Source organism: Aulonocara sp. 'chitande type north' Nkhata Bay, linkage group LG2, assembly GCF_057382095.1.
Source record: "Aulonocara sp. 'chitande type north' Nkhata Bay isolate Kocher_YH1m ecotype deep benthic linkage group LG2, A_spYH_male_GT1.1, whole genome shotgun sequence".
Classification (NCBI taxonomy): domain Eukaryota; kingdom Metazoa; phylum Chordata; class Actinopteri; order Cichliformes; family Cichlidae; genus Aulonocara; species Aulonocara sp. 'chitande type north' Nkhata Bay.
Genome location: NC_141345.1, coordinates 5,272,112 through 5,289,037, shown reverse-complemented (window position 1 = coordinate 5,289,037; position 16,926 = coordinate 5,272,112). Strand labels below are relative to the sequence as shown.

The 16,926-nt window shown below is 42.5% G+C and overlaps 1 long non-coding RNA gene across 1 annotated transcript; it reads left to right on the top strand.

Annotated features, from left to right (window-relative positions):
• Positions 1–3,390: 3,390 nt before the first annotated feature.
• On the top strand, positions 3,391–6,497 carry LOC147337332 (uncharacterized). The gene is made up of 4 exons (XR_015130748.1): positions 3,391–3,575; positions 4,634–4,721; positions 5,442–5,599; positions 6,025–6,497. It is a non-coding gene; the product is annotated as an uncharacterized LOC147337332 (long non-coding RNA).
• Positions 6,498–16,926: the final 10,429 nt, after the last annotated feature.

The following is a 16,926-nucleotide window of genomic DNA, read 5'->3' as shown; positions in this document are numbered from 1 at the left end:
AACAATAACAATGAAGGTGTTGCTGCAGATCTGAGTCCCGACTCTGCTGCCTTTCTAGTGCGGCAAAGAAAGTAAGAAATAGAAAAAGAAAAACACAAATAAACTGAGTGTGAGGGTTTTTCTACAAGTTACACTGAATATTTGCACAGACATGCTGACTGTTTGCTGGGAGACGTCACCTGTCTTTTATAGAATAGCAGGTAAGCTGTTCTCTGCCGCTGCTCACACACAGACTCACACGTGGTCTGGCAGACCAACTCGTCATCGTACGTGAGCCGGCTGTCTGTGACGTCGTCTCTTCCGCTCATCTGGTGAACGCCGTCACAGACGTAATGTCCTGAGAGGAGAAGGCGCACTTATTAACGTCTCATAAACTTTCAAAGCTGACCTGCATTCAGCACATGTGTCTGAAAGCACCCACTCACCGCTGTAAGCTGAGGAGCCCAAACGACTGATCACGCTGACCAACAAATAGCGAGCAGTTTACTGGGAGAGGGCAGCGGCACCACCCGTTAGCTTAGAAATGGGCTCCATCCATACTTGAAATGAACGGTGTGCCTTTTCCCTTACCTCTTCAGTAAAGGCTGTGTCCTGGCTGATCACCAGCTGCTGTGTCAGAACAATGGGGCTGTTCTTCTTCTCCACGGTGAATGATGGAGTGAACGTAAACCACTTCAGATGGAGGATCAGCACACTGAAAGAGATGAGACAAAGAGGAGAGGCTCAAAGGAAGACGCAAGGAGGACATGACATGAACAAAACTGACACCGACTGAACTGTGGTGGTTTGAGGCCTTTGGGGACCGATTTGAGGTTACTCACTTTGGCAGGTTCAAGAACAACAGCTCCTCTTTGATCTTCTTAGCTCCGCACTGGCATTCGTAGTCCAACAGGCCGCCCTGCAGCAGGGAGCAGGAGGAGCAGGTGCATTAGAGTTAAACTCTTTTACAGATGAATTCACATATTCGTGGGAGCAAGCCTGTTCACAGAATAGAGTCTAAACGAGCTCTTACTTTCAGACTCCAGCCCCGCCCTTCAGCAGCATCCTGCTGGCTGGCACAACCTTGCCATTGGCTGCTGCCAGGGACTCAACAGGTTAGAACAAAAATATAAATATTATATCTGAGTTCTTATGTGGACCCGCCTTCCAGACACAACGTCACCTTCCATCAATGTCCACAGGTTAGCGGCCCTCGCTCTGCTGGTCCTCCAAAGTAAGAAAAAATGAGAAAAAATAAGGAGCAGACCAAGCAAAAGAGGGTATTTAAAGAGACAGTGCTCTTAAGGTGCATTTTTGGCGAGTTTTATTATCTAAATGTCATTGTGTCACTTTCTTATGAGGCTTCAGTGAACTGAAAAAGCTTCTGGGATGAGAAGCGAAACGTCTTCAAAAAAGTTAAAGAAGTCCGGTTGCTTTTTTCCCCCAAGCTCCTTAGAGTTCTCTGAAAATGGTCAGGTAGAAGGACTGGACTGAAAATGAGTAAAAAAGCAGCCAAAGCCCAAGGAAGTTGAAAGATTGGAAACTATTGCTGAGGTCATGTCAGTGTAAAAAGTTACCTACAAGTCTTGCACCTTGGAAGCAAAACATAAAGAAATAAGGTGTAAGGCCAAATGTTTGGTCCTGCAGCCAACCGGACCATGAAATATAGAGCACAGGTGAACAAAGTGAGGCAGCAGTTTGCTGATTTCCACCTTGTGCCTTTCATGTTGATCAGCTTAGTAGTTTGCCAGCTTTCTAGCTGTTAAAGACTTTTGGCGAGAGGTTATTCATATTTGAACTCTAATTGAACCCCTCTTTTTTACTGTTTTTTTGTTTGTTTGTTTTTGGGGGTTTTTGTTGTCTTAGATGGCCTGACTCAGCAGGTGGGGGCAGTTTCTGAGTTTACCTTCGTTCAAACAGTGCAGAAATGGTTTCGCTATGCTCCAGACCGGATGGGTGGTGCAGGACGCCCGATATCCAGCCCCGTCATGGAGTAAACTAAAAACAGTAAATAATACATTTAACAAACAAGCAAGCTCTAAATTTAAGCGGAGAGACTGCAGACATAGCCGCACCATTCCAGGGATTTTTGGTTAGCATGAGGGGTCTAGCCAGGACCCTTACTGGATACTTGGTGGGAATCGAACGTGCGACTCCAAAGATGTGTAGTATTACCACTACACTATCCAGCTGCGCTACGCTATCCAACAAAAGAAGTTTTTAGAAAATTTGATAAAGTCTGATGCTTAATATTGTAGGGATATTAATATCCCTACAATATTAATACGGATTAATAACACAGAGAAGTCATACTTCTGTTATGACAGAATTAATTGGGTAAATTATATTTACAATTGTAACATTGTAAACTTAATGTTATGATTTTACATTATATTAAATTGTAACATGATGTAAAATCGTAACATTGTAAACTTAACGTTACAATTTTACATTATGTTGCAATTTAACATAATGTGAAATTGTAACATTGTAAACATAATGTTACAATTGGAACATCAGTCCATCTATCCATGCATCTTCATCCGCTTTATCCGAGGCCGGGTCGCGGGGGCAGCAGCCTAAGCAAAGAGGCCCAGACCCAACACGCTGTGTACTCACCTTTGCTAAGTACATGTGAACAGATCTTGAATAAAAAAAACAAAACAAAACACACTTTTCTTTTGTGTTTTATTGAAAGCACTTTACAGAAAGTGTAATTGTTTGTAATGAAGAAAGAAGTAGGTAGGTTTGCATGTGTAATTAGTGTGTTATTGCAGAAGAAGCTTAATGTGTAGTTTGCAAAAACAATGGGAAAAAAAGGTGGCCGAAGAAGAAAAGATAAATGTCCTTTTTTTTAAGTATTCCCTCGGCCGGTCGTTTGGCTTATGACATGTGGCGGGGACTCTGCTACAGAACTCCGCCAGTTCGAACCCCCCACGAACTCACTGCCACGGCCCTGCGCGGGGGGCGGGGAAACGCACTCGCATTTCCTTTTTGCTTTTTCCTGCTTGAGCCAAGTCCTCCGCCCGCTCTACATCTCTCTCATTACCCCTTATTACCTTACACTCATGCCTTTGCCTTTCACCACTTCAAAACGAAGCCTACTTCAATATTACCTTCATACGCTCTCTTTGCTTTTGGCTTTCCTCATGCTGTGTACTCACCTTTGCTAAGTACATGTGAACAGATCTTGAATAAAAAAAACAAAACAAAACACACTTTTCTTTTCTGTTTTATTGAAAGCACTTTACAGAAAGTGTAATTGTTTGTAATGAAGAAAGAAGTAGGTAGGTTTCCATGTGTAATTAGTGTGTTATTGCAGAAGAAGCTTAATGTGTACTTTGGAAAAACGATGAGAAAAAAAGCTGGCTGAAGAAGAAATGATAAATGTCCTTTTTTTTTCAAGCCTTCTCTCAGCCGGCAGTTTCAGTGCCACGGCCCTCGCTTGGGGGGTGGGGAGACGTGCCCCCCAAGGAGACCTGCTAGATTGTTCAGAAGGTTGTTCTCATCCATCCAGATGGAGGATCACTAACAGGAGCGTGGAAGACTCCAGAATCCACTCTGGCTGGAATCCGGTGGATATGCAGTGTGTACAGGTACAGGACCATTTAAACGGACAGCATTTATAGAATGACTATTAAAAGTCAGCGAGTGTCAGTAATGTTAATGTGGTTATGTTAGTAATACACCGAGTGCTAATATAAGAGCTTTAAGATGCATTTGTAGATATTATTACGTGTTTTACCGTCTTTATGGTGCTAGCTTAAAGTTACGGTGTAAACGTTAGCTTATATTGGAGGAAAGCTGTTACTGGTTAAACGATGTTAGCACAGAAATATTAGCTTCTGTCATGACTGATGAAGTTACTAGTTAATAAAGTTTTCAGTAAAGTGATTAATCGCAGCCACAGGTTGACAGCAAATATCTCGATTAGCTTCAGTGCATCTGTAATAAATATGTGCAAGTTTCAGTGCTTCGTTTAAACTGTATGATACTTATACTGACCCAGGGTCAGTGTAAAATACAATCCTAGCTGTGTGAACAAAGCCACTGTAAATTTAATCCTGCATGACAAACCTCAGGATGCAGGTTATTATTACTCTTTCCTGCTGGCACACCTGAGAGTCAGCTAGAAACTTATAGTGACGTGGACATCATGCAAAGACTGCCAGACTCTGTAATACTGCAAATGATCAGTGACTCAGGTTAACACTAAACTTCAAACGGTACCTCTGTGTGCTGAACATCTAGGATTGAGTCAGGCTGCATTGACTGTGGGACTTTAATGTGTTAAAAGCAGGTTGAAGACGGCTCAGAAACATTTGAAGATTAAAATTGAGCATTATGGCTGCTGGTGGTTTGTAATATCTACTCAGCTGTATTTTTGTTACTAATTTATGTTTGTTGTTGTTTAACACAGATTTCAGAAGAGCAAATATGCTCAATAGTTTAACTAGATTTCATTTGTCAGTGTTTGACTGCTGAGTCACCGGAAGAACTCATTTCATTCATTCTCCATATGATGTTAATTTACAGAAATGTTTCACAGGAACTGATTTCTCCCAAAGGTTGAACTAGTGTGTTTCCATAGATTACCTCTGTATGAATGTACTTCTTAAATGAAGGCAAGTGTTTGTCCTTTTTTGTTCCTCAGGTACAGTACGTGATATCAAGGGCAGGTGGTCAACACTGGGGACAAGAAGCAGACATACTTCCAAGAGGGAGCTGCAGTGAGGTCAGAGGTCAGAATCTGAAACAGCTCAGGTTTATATTTTAGAGGTTATAAAAAATCAAAATGTATTTATAAAGAAACCTTTAAATAATAGTCATAATTATGATTATTATAAGAAATATCAAACATTTAAGTGGATTTTCTGTTACACATATTGTGTTAGCCCTGCGATAAACTGGCAGCCTGTCTTTGTCCTGTATCAGCTGGGATAGGCTTCATCCTCCCGCAACCTTGAATTGGATACATTTTATTCCAATTATGTAATCTGATCATTTACAAACTCAAGGTATCTAATCAAAATGTAAGTAATAATTATAAAATGGGAAAGCAGAAATAAGTGTGACATAAATGTAAATGTGTGAGCTGACATAGAGCTACATGCAGTCTGAAAAACCTTTGTTGTCAAGTTTGCAGGTATATCAGCACGAGACATTCTTACATAGAAGAGACATTAAAGTCTCTAACTCAGTGAAGCATTATTGGTCCCGTCTGTTTGGATAAATATAGTAAGTTGATGTATGTCCATTTATTGACACATTTTCTTAAGTGCTTATCCAGTTCAGGATCACAGTGGAGCTGCAGCTGGATATGTTCACTAAATAAACCTTACAAAAGTTAACAATAAACCTGCATCCATGTACGTTGTTGTCCACAGGATGAGAAAATCAAACTGGAACACTGTGGAACATGTTAATAAATGTTTGTGTGTTTATGCCTGTGTCTTTCACAGGAGGCGCTGGAAGGTTTCCCTAATAGTTCCTGGTGAATCAAAGCAGAACCATAAAGGTTGCTGGACTGCATGATGGCCTTACCCCTGAGCAGTCATCCTGTTAAAGGATGAACCAGTTAGAAGCTGTTTTCAAAGTAGCTGAGCAGATTTCATCTCAAGTAAGCGATTAACTGTTTGTTCATCTGTTCCGCCACTTAAAGAGCATTTAAGGACGTCTTTTGAGTGTCCAGTTGAATTAATTCTACTGGCTCTCATGGTAATTTGTTATTATAGTCATATTTTTCATGTTCATCCAGCTATTTAGTAAATTCTATCTATTTAGTAATATCCGTCAGCTATAAAATGTAATATAAATATAAAAATATCTAAATATCTCCTGCCCTTTATGTTTTAATGATGCAAGTCTGTTATCGTGTTACATTAGCATTCCTCACATATCAATGAGATGCTGTACAGTACAATCCTACTGACACAGCAGAGGGATAACGACAGCTATTCAACATCGTTACACGACACATTCGAGCTGCATGACGCAGACAAAGTGACTAAATCATCTTTTTGTGGTTTATTGTCTTCAAACCAGCAGACAAAGCCGATGGCAGAAGATGTCAGAGAAGAACTTCAGGCCGTGGACTGAAAAGGTATTTTTTTCTTGTTATCAAAAGACATTTGGAGTGGCAGCTTCTACAACTGGTTGTGCTAAAGTAAAGCTTACAGTCTAAGAAATCACAGTGTTGATATTCAGCACAAAGAGAAAAGCTCACTTGTTTGAATTTATTTACAATCATAGTTTTATAAATTCTGACTGTAAACAGCTTTTACAGCTTTGATATTGTTTGACACTCGATATCAGGTGATAGGGTTTAATTTAAAGGTTTCTGTGTCCCAATGAGCCATTTACACTGATCAGTGTCAGTTTAACTGTAACACATTCATTATTTAGATTCAACAAAGAAATAACTGAATGTAAAAAATGGCAGCCCTCAGGCAGGTTTATAGAGATACATGCAACATACATACATGCAACCCAAAATAACTAGTGGGGCTATTTACACACTCACAACCAGTGTGGGGTAAAAAGAGCCACCAAAAAACTGTCAGCCACAGATGTGCTAGAAGAGTTAGAAGCTCTACTTATGGAGAAACTTTCTAAGTCTAACAGGGGACAGGAACTCCTGCCCAAGTAACATGATATAAGCCCACATACAGCCCAGCCATAAAGTGAACCAAGTTAAAGACAGCATGGGACCAAATGCATGTAACCAGCCTGCACCCACCTGACATTTCTTCCTCCTGAATTAAATGAATGAAGGGATGAAAGTTAAATGACTACAAACCTAAAGCCACTAGTTCCCACACTGGAGCTCCCTGACACTGTGTGTTAACTGTATTTAGCTTGTATCAACAGTTGTAACAGGCTAAGCCACCTGAGACACTGCATTGAATTTGTTCCTGTCTTACTGGTTTCAGCTGACTGGTTTCAACTCAGATATTCTGCTTTTTCCTTTCAGTAGATCAAAGCAGCTCGTGCTCCTTCTGCTTCCAATTTAGAAGAAGAAGAAGAAGGCGAAGGCTTCAGCGAAGTGGCGTTCATGGTCTCAGTGAACAGTCACGGTCACACACTGCATGTGGTTTTAAAAGCAACATGTCTGTTCACCACAACAATGGAGATGTGTAATATTAGTGCAGCTATGGTTTGTTCTTGAACATCAGTTCTGTTTTCTACTTTGATCACTCAGACCAAAAAAGTGTTGTTTTCAGATTCTTTCTTTTAAATCTATAAAGCACCTGTTCATTTTTTTTATTACAATTAGTTTCACATAAATGTTAGTGTTTCCTTTTATGATCTTTTAATGCTTACACTACACTGTACATGAAATCAAACCTAATAATGAGGCAGATAACATTCCTGTTACGATCCAGACTAGTGGTCTTACTGGGGCCGGTGAACAGGACTGTAAGCTTGCCATTGTGCCAGTTAAAGTAAAATCAAAGAGAGGTCAAAGAATAGTGGAAACGTATGCCTTTCTGGACCAAGGGAGTTCAGCATCCTTTTGTACAGCGGGTCTTATGGACAAGCTGAATATTGCTGGGAGGAGGACAAAGATTCTCCTGCGCACCATGGGACAGGAGAAAGTGGTGGACAGTTTCATTGTACCTGAACTTGAAGTTGCTGGATTGGACAGTGACATGTACTGTGATATGCCTAACCTCTTCACTCAGCATAAAATGCCTGTAGATATTGGTAACATCTCAAATCAACAGGACCTGGTTGACTGGCCACATTTGAAGCATGTTCATTTGCCAGAAATTAAGGCCAATGTTGAGCTTTTGATTGGCATGAATATGCCCAGAGCTCTAGAACCTTTGGAGGTCATCCGGAGTGTAGGTGATGGACCCTTTGCCATTAGGACTGTGCTCGGCTGGACTGTGAATGGGCCACTTAATCGAGAATGCTGTGGAAGGCCAGGATGTTTGGCAACAGTTACCGCCAACAGAGTTTCTGCTGTCACACTGGACAAGCTATGGAAACAGCAGTTCAAGATGGATTTTCCTGAGAGCAGCAATGATGAACAGATGGGGCTGTCAAAGGAAGACTTGAAGTTCCTGGAATTGGCCAGCAAGATGGTGACTTTGGGGGATTGGCACTACAGCATTGCCCTGCCACTAAAAGACCGAGACATAAGAATGCCTGACAACTGTGCAATTGAGCAACGAGCCTTAGGTTTGAAGAAAAGGTTCATCAGAGATAAAGACTTTCATAAAGACTACACTGCCTTCATGACAGATCTTATATCTAGAGGATATGCAAAGAGAGTCCCAGTCACAGAATTAGAGCGCCAGAAATGGGGAAGGATTAAACGTAACTTTGTTCCTGGAGATGTGGTCCTTATAGTGGATGATTCTGCACCTCGTGGTTCTTGGCTCATTGGGAGAGTCACCGGAGCTGCACCAGATGAAAGGGGGCTTGTGCGTCAGGTCTGGATTAAGACCCCAACCAGCCATGTGTGCAGACCCATCACAAAGATATGCCTTCTTCAGGAGGCCTCTGACCCATGACTATGACATTTTTGACACAGTGTGACATAACTAACTTTGAATTGACTTTAATGTTATGAGATGTACATCAGACTGACTATATTTAGGCTAAGTGCTGGTAACCTCTGGCCTATGACTGACTGACCATGTGCAGACAGAAGAAAAGAAGAGAAGACATGAGAAAATAACTTTGGTGGACTTTTGAGTATGTTATGTTGTCTCACTGGGTGTCTGTGATATGATGAAGTGTGTGTTGTGAGTTATGGTGTTGGATGTGTAATTATTACTGTAAAAATGTAATAATTAGGGGCCGGAATGTTGTGGATAGGCGTAGCTTTGGGTCACGTGGTGTCAGTAATAGTGATTGCTATATCACCTGTTCACGGTCCGAGGGAAATTTTGTGAATGAGTGGGTGATGGGGGAAGTCGACTTTTGCTGACCGCTCAAGCGTCCCAAGGCGTTCCCAGGCCAGCCGAGAGATATAATCTCTCCAGCGTGTCCTGGGTCTGCCCCGGGGCCTCCTCCCGGTGGGACATGCCTGGAACACCTCACCCAGGAGGCGCCCAGGGGGCATCCTTGTCAGATGCCTGAACCACCTCAGCTGGCTCCTTTCGATGTGGAGCAGCAGCTGCTCTACTCTGAGCCCCTCCCGGACGGCCGAACTTCTCACCCTATCTCTAAGGGAGAGGCCAGCCACCCTTCGGAGGAAGCTCATTTCTGCCGCTTGTATACGCGATCTCGTTCTTTCGGTCACTACCCACAGCTCGTGGCCATAGGTGAGGGTAGGGATTGTAACATTGTAAACATAATACAATTTTACATTATGTTACTGTCAGAGTCGGACGGTGCCCCGACCGGTCGACCTGTGTGTGTGTGTTTTTTTGTTCTCCTCTCTCGCTCCGCTTTTTCTCCGCTGCGATTGTTACCTCCGACCCGTAAGTGCTGCCACTCTGAGCTGCCTAATAAGCCTGGACGCGATCGAGACGGAGAGACGGAAGGGGACACTTCACTGATTCTAGGGAGTTTTGTGGACACACGAGGGGAGACGGGGAGAGGAGCACTGAAGGGACTTGCACTGTGGATAACTGTGGATTGATTTTGGCTTCACTGTAAATAAAGACACTGTTCAACTTAAACGAGAAGTCCGCGTCTAGGTTCGCTAACTCACCACCCTTAACAGCTACAATTTAACATCATGTAAAATTGTAACATCATGTTTACAATTTGTAAATTGTAACATTGTAAACATAATGTTACAATTTTATATGATGTTAAACTGTAACATAATGTAAAATTGTAACATTATGTTTACAATGTTACAATTTTACATTATGTTAAATTGTTACATAATGTAAAATTGTAACATTATGTTTACAATGTTACAATTTGTAAATTGTAACATTGTAAACATAATGTTACAATTTTATATGATGTTAAACTGCAACATAATGTAAAATTGTAACATTATGTTTACAATGTTACAATTTTACATTATGTTAAATTGTTACATAATGTAAAATTGTAACATTATGTTTACAATGTTACAATTTGTAAATTGTAACATTGTAAACATAATGTTACAATTTTATATGATGTTAAACTGTAACATAATGTAAAATTGTAACATTATGTTTACAATATTACAATTTTACATTATGTAAAATTGTAACATAATGCTTAACAGATAATGGTTATCCTCTTTTTATATCATACATCATTGTCTCTGTAGGAGGGTCTGGAGCACCCCCTGCTGAGCCGCTGGGCTCAGTACCTTGCAGGCAGGTCCGACGATGACTTCATCATCTCACCTGAGCTCAAAATTCTGGTGCGTGAAGGCGTCCCTCGGGAGTATCGGCAGAGAGTGTGGCGCTGTTTGTTCCGAGCCAGAACTTTGACAAGCCAAGAGTGCCACATGCAACGCTATCAGCAGGTACAGCTGTAGAGAGAGAGAGTGCTTTATCCGCACCTGAACACAGGTGGCTCCTCCTCCTTCCTGTTGGGAATGCTGGCGAGCACTCAGTAATCCTGTTCTGTTTCCAGCTGTGTGAGAAGAGTCGGACAGCTCCTAATCCTGCCTCCAGGCAGGTCCAGCTGGACCTTCACCGAACCCTGACGACCAATCAGCACTTCTCCTCGCCGTCCAGCCCCGCCCTCCAGCCCTGCCCTCCAGCAGCTCCGCCGCATCCTTCTGGCCTTCTCCGGGCATAACCCTGCCATTGGCTACTGCCAGGTACTCAACAGGTCAGAACAAAAGTATAAATTTTATATCTGAGTTCTTATGTGGACCCGCCTTCCAGGCAGAACCTCACCTTCCATCAATGTCCACAGGTTAGCGGCCCTCGCTCTGCTGGTCCTCCAAAGTGACGAAGACGCCTTCTGGTGTCTGGTGGCAGTGGTGGAAGCCATCATGCCTCAGGACTACTACACCAAGAATCTGGTGGCCTCTCAGGTCAGCAGACACACTCATCTGCTTGCCTGCTGTGATCTGTTTTAGTGATCAGTGAGGCTGATCTCTGTGAGTCTTTGTGCTCAGGCGGACCAGCGCGTGCTGAAGGACTTCATGGCGGAGAAGCTTCCTCGCCTGGCATCTCACTTTGAGGATCACAACATTGACGTCTCTCTGGTCACCTTCAACTGGTTCCTGGTGGTTTTTGTGGAGAGTCTGCCCAGCGACATCCTGATGCCTCTGTGGGACGCCTTCCTGTATGAGGGTACCAAGGTACCATACACCCGAACACACCATGACAGAAATGCAGACAACACTTGAATGCACCACAGTAGTGTCCATGGAAACAAAAATGATTTTGTTTTCACCTTTAGATGTCTTTATTTACATTTTAGGAGTAATAAGACATTGTTTACTAAGCATGGGGAACTGTCATGTGACATGAAATAGGAGTGGGAAAGCAGATAATTCTAGTAACGACCTCACAGTCTACCACAAGCAGCGTAAATCCAGACGATGAGCGGGACAATGGCTTTGGGCTTGTTTCTGCAATGTGACAAATGCAGCACAGCTTTTACATCGTTTGTCTCAGGAAATAAAATCACAGTTCAGACACAGAAATATATACCACACAGGGATAAATGCTGACAACAGCTTCAGCCACGTAGATCCAACCCAAAAGTTTAATTTAAACTTAAAGCTCAACTACCAAGTAAGTTAATATTATCTGGCAACTGAGGAACCAAGTGGCTTATTGGAAATCGATCAGAGCTGTAATGAGTAAAGGGCCCAACTGCACCACAACTGAAAGAGTAATTTTATGACTCACCTCCTCAAAGTTTCCAATTAATTGTGTGGCGTGAGTGTCCTGTTATGAAATGCGTGTCTGTGCTGCAGGTGATCTTCAGATACACTCTGGCTCTGTTCAAATACAAAGAGGACGACATCCTGAAGATTCACGACAGCGTGGAGATCTACCAGTACCTACGCTTCTTCACAAAGACCGTCTCCAATGCCAGGTACGCACTCGCCTCCACCCGCCTTAATCTACGAGCTGTTACACTCTCAGAAGTGTAGCGGATGTAGCTGTTGAATCTTTGAGCTTCAAACCCTTTTTACTGAAATTTTGTGAGAAGTTTAAATTTCCCTGATCACAGTAACAACGATTTAAAGATTTTTAAGTATCTGCAGCTCTCGGATACATGTGGTCCAGTCAGTCCAGTATTTCCTGCTCAAACTGCAGTACCTGAAGTATCAAGCAGCATAAAACAGAAACACTCAAGCTGATCAGTTTCCAGTTCCTCTGTGTTGGTGATCGAGTCCTTTCCACCTGCGTGTGTCCATGCAGGAAGCTGACCAGCATCGCCTTCAACGACATGAACCCATTCCCCAGCCGGCTGCTGAGGAACCGGCGAGTGCTCCACCTGGAGCGCCTGCAGGCGGAGCTGCGTGAGCTGGAGGAGCAGCACAAGGAGGTCATCACCGAGAGCGTCGTACGGAAAGACAAAGAGCTCGACGTCATGGTGAGCGAGGACGACGAGGACCTCTGATCACACGGGACGCTTCAGCTGCTCACTTCGAGACGACGATGAGTTTTCCATGAGTTCAAGAGAATTTTACTAAACCGGCTGTTAACTGGTTTCCTTCACACCAAACACAGGATTGTGTCAGGTTCACCATCTCTACTAACACTACAAGGAAACAGACGCATACAGATTTAACTGCATCACATCTCTGAAACAAGCTTGCAGTAAACAAATGTGTACTGTGTTCACGTGTGTAATAAGTCAGGCTGCAGAAATGTGCAGATGTATTTCAGTGAATTCATTTGGATTAATATGTGATAGCTTATTTATTTCATTGCATCTTTTGCTTTATACCTAAAAATGCGTGACATTTCTAAATGTAGTCACATCCCTATCAAACATGGTTGATTATCAGCTGTAGTCACAGCTGGTGATAAAGTAATTAAAATGTCCAGCTATTCAAAAATAGGGCATTCTGCACAATGAGTACTTTTTGGTACTTGAAGTATATTTTGATGCTGATGCTTCAGGGCATTGTGCTGCATTGTCGAAGCTCTCTGGGCTTCCGGTTAGAACGACCTCACAGTGTTTTATTTTGATCTGGTGTAAAGTGCATTGTGCAGAAATGACAGCATGATAGTCACATGATAAAACTGACTTTTCTTCTTTTTTTTAATTTTACTGGGTGTGCATCTTGTTCAAATGTCTTTTTCAGCATTTGTACATAAATATTCTGTATATAAATATTTGATTTTCATTTATTTTACAGAGTCCTTTATTTTGTTTCACAAATATGACATTCATGTCAAATGACATCTGCAGACTTTATAATGACCAGCAGGGGGCAGTGTATTGCAGTCTATGAGAACATTTACTGAGACCTGTTTCATGCACTAGTTTCATGTCTCATTGAATCCAACATGATGTTGATTTTGTAAATTAAGGTCACATGTTCATCACATCTAATTTCAAAACACTGATCAATTTTTTAAAAAAATGAATTCCATACCAATTGCAGGAATAAAATAGGAATAAATAACAAACGAGAAATACATACAAAACAAGAGAAAGGCACACATGAGAGAACAGGTCACATGACAGCACAGCATTATCTACCCACAATTTGAACTAAATAACAGATAGCACAGGCAATGAAAACAAACGGAAATCAGAGTAAAATTTAAAAACTTTTATTGATGTTAACTTGAAGTGCTGAATTAGCCCTGTTGTCAGTTCAAATCACTTCAATCTATAGCGCACTTTAAGGTCTTTAGACCTTAAAAAGTAATACACTGCAAGGTAAGCTTGCAGCATCTTACTTTAAGGTCAACTGTGAAACTTTGTGGAAAGCCTGAGACAAGTTGATGAGTCAGTGAAGCGCACTTCCTTCTGATGACGGCTATACTGAGGTGAGTTTTTAAGCATATCCTGAACTTTATTCATTATTATACTTCTGACACCTGGCAAATAAACTCTCATGCGATATGAGAACATAACAGCAAAAAGCCAGTAGCTGGTACATGAATGGATAAAAATTGGATCCCTCAGGGAGGCGCCACCACTTGATCTTCTCCACCGTCGTGGTTGGTGTTCTTCGTCGTCGTTGGCCAAGGTTGAGTCGGAGATCCATCACAAGTAGCCGATGTTGAGGGCCAATATTGGTTGATGGTATGACTTTTACGTTCGTGACTAGGCTGAGATGGGGTCTTCGGACTAGCCAGTAGTCGATTTGGGTGTCTCTGCCGCCGCTGGAGTACGTGATGAGGTGTGCCGGCTTCTTTTTGAAGGTGTTGGTCACGGCAAGATCGTGGGCCTCTGCGTAGTCCAGTACCCGGCAACCGTCGTCGTTTCTGGTCCCAAATCCTTGGCCGCCATGGAATCGGTGATATCCGTCTCTCCCCTTGCCTACATGTCCGTTTAGGTCGCCGCCTACCGCCACGTGTTCCTCAGGGCTAATCGTTTGCAGGTGGTCGTCGAGGGCGCGCCAGAATTCTGTCTTCTCCTCGTCGGGGCAGTTGGTCTGTGGTGCATAGCAGGAGATAATCCGTAGGACGGTCGGGTCGGCGTCGATCTTCACTGACATGATGCGATCCGATATGCGGGTAACTTCGACCACGTTGTGCCGGAGCTTTATTATTAGACTTCTGACACCTGGCAAATAAACTCTCACGCGATATGAGAACATAACAGCAAAAAGCCAGTAGCTGGTACATGAATGGATAAAAATTGGATCCCTCTTAGATTGAATTGGTTGCCCTCTTATATTACGTTGTTTTGAACCTAACCGCATCCACTGAATTAATGCAGTTTTCAGGACAGTAAAAACAGAGAACTCTGATATACACAATTTCTGATTGCTGATAGTGTTTCTTAATGCAAAATGGGCTTCCATTTAAAATGCAATTGCTTTATGTTCGATCTTTAGTGAAGAAGGGTCATTTTTGATTCTGTGGACAAGGGATGCAAATGGAATGTGAAGGCAACAGGTAGTAGGGTGAATTAGGGTTTCGTGTGGTCTTCAGTGCATGAATTTTATTGCCACTTTATTTCAACTTTTTATTAATGTACTCAAAAGAAAAACAAGAACCACAAAGGAGATTCTTGTGATTCTTGTTTGTGCTATCTGTTTGTGAAAGAAAGCACATTTTACCACATCATACTGTGTTTGCTGCCATTTATTTTACTCGTCCTGCCTGAGTGTCTGGGCTGCGTTTGTCTGTGCACCTTTGTTCTGGCCTTCTGCTGATGGGTTTCACATGCTGGGCTTTCCCTCTTGGTCCACACCCAGCAGCCTGCTGCTGACCACACACAGCCTACAAACTGATCCATCCATGCATGCATGGCCTGGTTATTGTTGAGTTATCACCTCCAGCTCCTTGCTCATAACCAGGTAGATACTGGGCTGGGCCTGATCTCTGAGCTCAATAACAATGACAAAAATGCCAAACACTTTACTCTTCATGGTAAAAAATGTTTATAATACAGTAAAAACTGGATGTAGCCAAAATCAGTGTTTTATATACAGTGTAAGTGAACAACATTGCTACACTGCTGGTGTTTGATTGATAGAGGCTTTCTTTATAAGAACTATGATATCATTTCTTTTGCTGATTAACAGTTTTTATATAATTTTTATATCATATATAGCTTTCAAGAAGCCAAAGATCACTGGACGAAAAGACTACAGACCTGTGGCTCTGACATCTGGTCAGGAAGTCTTTTGAGCGCCTGGTTCTCTCCTATCTTAAGACCCTCACGGCCCCCCTCCTGGACCCCCTGCAGTTTGCATACAGAGCCAACAGGTCTGTAGACGATGCCATCAACATGGCCCTACACTTTGTCCTGCAGAATCTATGCTAGGATCCTGTTTGTGGACTTCAGCTCTACCTTCAACACCATCCTTTCAGACCTTCTTCAAGGATTGCTTTCCCAGATGAATGTGCCTGATCCCATCTGCCGGTGGATCACTGACTTCCTGACGGACAGGAAGCAACCAGTGAGGCTGGGGAAGAATGTCTTGGACTCCCGGACCATCAGCACGAGCTCCCCTCAGGGCTGTGTTCTTTCTTCTATGCCCTTCTCCCTGTACACCAACTGCCGCACCTCCAACCACCAGTCTGTCAAATTAATTAAGCTTGCAGATGACACCACCATTATTGGACTCCTCTCAGACGGGGATAAGTCTGCCTACAGGATGGAGGCTGAACATCTGGTGTCCTGATGCAGCCGCAACAACCAGGTGCTGAATAAGTGTTATTTTCATTTACCACTGGCCCAAGTACATTTTTATTGGCTTGTGAACAAAGCTGTAGTTTTTGTATTTTTAAATATTAACGCAATTTAATTGAGACATTATTTATATTATTTCACTTTCAATGTGAAAAATGCTGGAAAAACGTTGAAAATAATGGTCACCCCTGTTCGCTGCAATGTAAAATAGTACAACTGCTGTCAGCCTTCATTAAGTTGCATCATTTAAACATTTGCATATTTTTATTCAACTTCTGCAGGATGCTTTGATGAAAGACTCCCTTTTCCCAAGTAGAGGCTTTACTAGAGGTCACAGGAACAGCGCTGCTGTTTTGGATGCGGAAAAATGTTGTCTTTCACTCTACCTGAGCTCAGTGTTTCAGTAAGGGCTCCGCCTCATTGTAGCTGACGCTGAAATGTTTGTGTGGGTTGCCATGACAACACCAGAAGTGCATCTGAGATCGTGTCCAAATTCATGGGCTGCATCCTCCTGAGGACTCGGTGTTCTGACAAAACGTCTTACTTTGGCAAAACGTCCTACCGTAAGTAGTTCATGCGTTCTCGGCGGCTCTAGTGACCCTCGAACTCTCGGCTAGCTATCGAGGTGGTGGATAACATACGTCTCCCCCACAAGAGCACGAACCTACAACTTTTCTACTACTGGTTTTACAAGGCGTACACGGTAAAAACATTATGCTGTTATTTGTTAAGCACTTGTGCATC